Source organism: Temnothorax curvispinosus, unplaced genomic scaffold, assembly GCF_003070985.1.
Source record: "Temnothorax curvispinosus isolate PA1 unplaced genomic scaffold, ASM307098v1 QBEX01013774.1, whole genome shotgun sequence".
Lineage (NCBI taxonomy): Eukaryota > Metazoa > Arthropoda > Insecta > Hymenoptera > Formicidae > Temnothorax > Temnothorax curvispinosus.
Genome location: NW_020223554.1, coordinates 1 through 4,720, shown reverse-complemented (window position 1 = coordinate 4,720; position 4,720 = coordinate 1). Strand labels below are relative to the sequence as shown.

The following is a 4,720-nucleotide window of genomic DNA, read 5'->3' as shown; positions in this document are numbered from 1 at the left end:
TAGTAACAAATGTAGGTTTATTTAAATAATTATATTTGACCAAGAAACTTTTTGTATTTATATTAATAAATAACGTTAATTATTAATTAATTAAAATTAATAATAAAATTAATGATAAAATGCGAAACAATATCAATAATAAAATAAAATATGAAATCTTTGTTATTTATAATTTATTATTTTATAGAAAAAACGATTGTTACTTAATTGCTTATTCGCAGATAATTATCAGAGTTCACAAAGATGAAGAGCCTTTGGATGCTCCACTACTCGCTCATCCACGATATTATTGTTTGGAGCATAAATGCTACGTTATTTTAGGTGGACTTGGCGGATGTGGTTTAGAGCTAGCGGATTGGTTGACTCTTCGAGGTGCAAAAAATCTGGTATTAACATCACGAGCCGGGATTAAAACAGGTTATCAGCAATCAAGAGTAAAGCTATGGCGATCTTACGGTGTGGATGTACAGATTGTTACAGTCGATGATAATTTGAAACATGAAGATTGTGAATCCCTATTAAAATTTGCTGAAGAAAGAGCACCAGTGGATGCCATATTTAATCTTGCAATTGTTTTAAAAGATTGTATATTTCAAAATCAATCACCTCAAACGTTCGAGGATTCATTCAAATCAAAAGCATGGATGACAAAAAAAATGGACGAATTGTCGAGGAAGATCTGTCTGCAACTTCGATATTTTGTCGTTTTTTCCTCCGTGTCGTGTGGAAGAGGAAACGCAGGCCAGACAAATTATGGGATGGCTAATTCCGTAATGGAGAGAATTTGTGAGAAAAGGATGGAAGAAGGATTACACGGTTTAGCGATACAGTGGGGTGCTATTGGTGATGTTGGACTCGTGGCAGATATGCAAGAAGAAAATAAGGAATTGGTTATTGGAGGTACATTGCAACAACGAATATCTTCCTGTTTGGAGACATTAGAAGTATTTCTGTTACAAGATCGACCTGTTGTAAGCAGTATGGTTGTTGCTGAAAAAGCAAAAATTGGCGGATCAATGAATATTTATGAAACAGTTGCTCATATAATGGGTAAGCAGTTTTATGCAAAGTTAAATAAAGAAAAATACTAAATACATATAATAGCCTTGAAATAGAAGTGAAATCAAAATGTTATTCCAAGTATATTTATTGCAATAAGTAATATTTCAAAAAATATATTTTTTTGCACAAAATTACAGGAATATTTATAATATTTGACAAATTATTTTACTGCAGACTTAGCACTTTAAGTCTTAAGAGGCCTCTGCGTGTTTCTCTCATTTTAATTATTGTATAATTTAGGTCTTAATCCAAATTTTTAGATTATAATTGATATTTTGAAAAAAAGTTGTTTTTTCTGAAAATTTAGTCAGCGATAAAATGAAATTTCGGAAAGAAAGAAAGAGAAGGTAAAGCAGAAAGTAGAAGCAAAAAAAAATTAATGGCTCTTGTCTTTTAACACAAAAGTATTTAACTGATAAATAATTTTGTTTAGAATTTTTGTTACGGATTACTCAAGTAATAATTATATCGATTTATTATACTATTGTTTGTCACATTGTTTTCTTTGTACATGTAATTGTAATTGATAACGAATTTAATTAGTCGCACTAGTGCGCACTGGCGCATTCAAATGTTCAACCGAATTCGCTATAAAAGTGACATCTATTAGTTTTCTACATCTCAAGCAGTTTTAACAGTATCAGAGCGATGAACAGAGTAAAAGTTATCTTAACAATTTTAAAAGCTATAATAATTGTTACATTTTTTAATAGTTATCAATTATTTGTTAAAAAATACACACATAAATAAGATAATTATACAGAAAGAGGGCAATTTCACCGATTTTAATGACCTTGACATATATGTTGTCAAGAACGTGATCTTGAATAATTTTTCCTTATAACTTAATTGGTGGTCATTGTTTATTCAAAAGTTAAGAACAAATAATGTAACTAAAAAATATAACAGTTTATGTCAATGCTAAGGGAAGTAATTTACTGAATGTGTGTATAGACAGTACATATGTAGGCGGGGGAGAAGCTACCCCGCATGCAGGGGTGGGTGGGGGTGGACCTCGGTTCGCGTGGAAAGTTGAAAACCTGAATTGTACAATGATAGACTTTGTTTTGCCTTATAAGCAGGGTGGGGTAGGGTGAACTTCAATGTAATCAAAGGTCTGACTCAACCCAATTGTTGTATAAGTGAGAAACTTTCCACGCGAACCAAGGTCTACCCCCATCCACCCCTGCTTGCGGGGGAGAGGCGGTAGCCCCTCTCCGCTTACACGTGTACTGTCTATACACACATATCAATAAATTACTTCTCTTAGAACTAATATTACTTTATAATACCTAAAAAAAGTAATAAAATTGTGAAACTTTAATTTGCTATTTCTTCTAAACCAATGCCGTCTCTCACTTATTTTTTGCGTAGAATTACTCAGAAAGACCCCCTTTCCTTACAACATATTTAAGTAGCGATAAAATGGGTCAGTGCTGACTTTTTATACATATTCACCAAGAAATGTAATAATTTGATTCTTAATAAAAATTTTTGCTGTATATCTACACGGAGAAAATTTTATAGTAAATATTACTATGGTGTCGCACTAGCTGCGGACCATCGAGGAATTTTAAGTTAAATTACTATGTTTATGGTAAAAATTACGTTATTTTATCGTTTTTAAAACAATAATTATAGTATTTTAACTTAAAATTCCTCGATGGTCCGCAGCTAGTGCGACACCATAGTAATATTTACTATAAAATTTTCTCCGTGTAATTTTAAAAGATTAACTAGAATAACTAGAATAACTAGAATAATTTTAAAAGATTAACTAGAATAACATAAAATTGATTTTATTATAAAATTCTTACTTTATTTTAAAATAGGATTAAAGAACATAAACACAGTGCCACTAAACGTACCGAAATGGGTATGGATTCGATGATGGCAGTTGAAGTTAAGCAAACATTGGAAAGAGAGTTCGATATTTCCTTGACAGCGCAAGACATTAAAACTCTAAATTTTGCTAAACTTCGACAAATGACAATTACAACAGAACAAGGAAAGATGCACGATACAAATGAAATTGAGTACTGTGGAAGGCTTTGACATGCTGATTCGAAAAATGAAGGATGCAGACTTTGTTCCAGATATTCTTGTAGAATTGGTTACCAAGAAAAAGGTTGATCGAGGCAATATATTTCTTTTACCAGGAATCGAAGGATGTTCAAGCGTATATAAAACTATGGCATTAGGAATTAAATCTTCTGCAACGTGTTTGCAACATGGTATACTTAATATTCCTGATGAAAGTCATTCAGTGATGAAATCAGCCGCTCATTTGCTGCCTGTAAGGAGATTAAATTTAATTAAAATATATATTGTGATTATTTTTAAATAATTTATAGGTATACATATAAGAGTAATATTTAACAATTAGAGGTACATCTTTCGTATTATACCACAGCTTACACATACATTTATATTTATTTTCTTAGCACATATTAAAGAAAATGGAAGATCAAAGGAAATTTCTAATAGTGGGTTATTCATTTGGATCCTTAATTGCCATTGAATTAGCAAGATTATTAGAAGCTAAAGATTTCTCAGGACGGTTAATATTAATAGACGAAGCTCCCGATCAAATGAAATTTTGGACTAATCACTATTTGAACTGTACTTCGCCAGATGAGTTACAAAATGTAGTATTACTTGGTTTATTGAAAATGTACACTATAATTAACAAGAAAAAGGTTAGTAAATGGTAAAAAAAACACATTTTGATTTTTTATTGTAAAAACTATTTATGTAATTTTAATCTTATATAAATTTAAATAAATAATTCATTATATATAACATGAATGTCTTCAGGGATTGTATTTGAATCTTGAAATAGTAAAACAAATTATTTTACATTTTGTTTTGTATATTTGTGTATGTGTCAAGATTAAATAATAATAATAGTTTTTAGATAAAAAGCACAATAAGTAAGTATTAATAAACATGTAAGGAATTTTAATGAAATAAATAAGAATAACAACAGATTTTATGGTTCAAAACATCAATACATTTTTTATATTTATATTAATAAAATGCAGATGTTACTTTGGCACAATTATTATTATTAATTATATAAAATTTTTTTATTTACAGCTTGCGTTAGAGCTAAATAAATGTAACACATGGAACGAAAAATTAAAGATATTTTTAGCTTACTTCCCGAACGAGGTAGTATTGACCACTGAAAATAAAAAACTGATATATTTCACAATTTACAATCATATAGTTGCTATACAGGATTATGATATTTCTTTATTACCTCGCCTTAAATCACCTATAACATTGCTAAAACCCACATTTCCGATTGCCTCTTTTACTGAAGAGGATTATGGTCTACATAAGGTAAATTTAATTTGGATAAAGATATTTTTGAAATATAAGACTATATGATTTTAGAAATAATAAGAAGCTTTATAACAAGAAACTTATTTTCAGGTCACCGAAGGTAAAGTGCAAATTCATTATGTGGAAGGTAATCATATCACAATGATGGAAAACGACAAAATTACATCAGCTATTAATGAAACATGGATAGAAGATAATCTAATAAAATAAAATATAAATATATATTTTATATATATTGGGACGTGGTGACATAATATATATTGTATAAAAATATTATACACATGATATAATATACCGGGTGTTTCAG

The 4,720-nt window shown here is 29.6% G+C and overlaps 1 pseudogene; it reads left to right on the top strand.

Annotated features, from left to right (window-relative positions):
* Nucleotides 1-221: 221 nt before the first annotated feature.
* On the top strand, nucleotides 222-4,667 carry LOC112463955 (annotated as a pseudogene).
* Nucleotides 4,668-4,720: the final 53 nt, after the last annotated feature.